This window comes from Otolemur garnettii, unplaced genomic scaffold (genome assembly GCF_000181295.1).
Source record: "Otolemur garnettii isolate 467f Iridium unplaced genomic scaffold, OtoGar3 scaffold00005, whole genome shotgun sequence".
Taxonomy (NCBI): domain Eukaryota; kingdom Metazoa; phylum Chordata; class Mammalia; order Primates; family Galagidae; genus Otolemur; species Otolemur garnettii.
The window spans coordinates 6,717,336-6,717,602 of NW_003852400.1; the positions used below are offsets into that span (position 1 = coordinate 6,717,336).

The following is a 267-nucleotide window of genomic DNA, read 5'->3' on the forward strand; positions in this document are numbered from 1 at the left end:
AGTTTATGGTTGAAATGAAGTTTGTTTACCAGAAAGAAAAGGGAGCACAAAGCTGCTCTTTTAAAAAACGGCTTTTTGACTATTTTTTTCTGATAATATCTAATTTTTAACAGAAATTGTCTCTCTATGTTTAAATACGACAGGACAGACACATTGCAGATGAGGAGACCTGAGAAGCAGTGAGATTTTCAAGTGAGCAATCTTGCTTACAGGTAATTTCTACTGAACCATTTATACATCTTGTCCGTGGATAACAGGTTAAAAAAA

General features: G+C 33.7%; 1 protein-coding gene across 1 annotated transcript in view; it reads right to left on the reverse strand.

Annotated features, from left to right (window-relative positions):
• MAGI2 (membrane associated guanylate kinase, WW and PDZ domain containing 2) overlaps positions 1-267 on the reverse strand; it is a 1,396,484-nt gene that overhangs the window by 98,072 nt on the left and 1,298,145 nt on the right. The gene's annotated exons all lie outside the window — the stretch shown is intronic.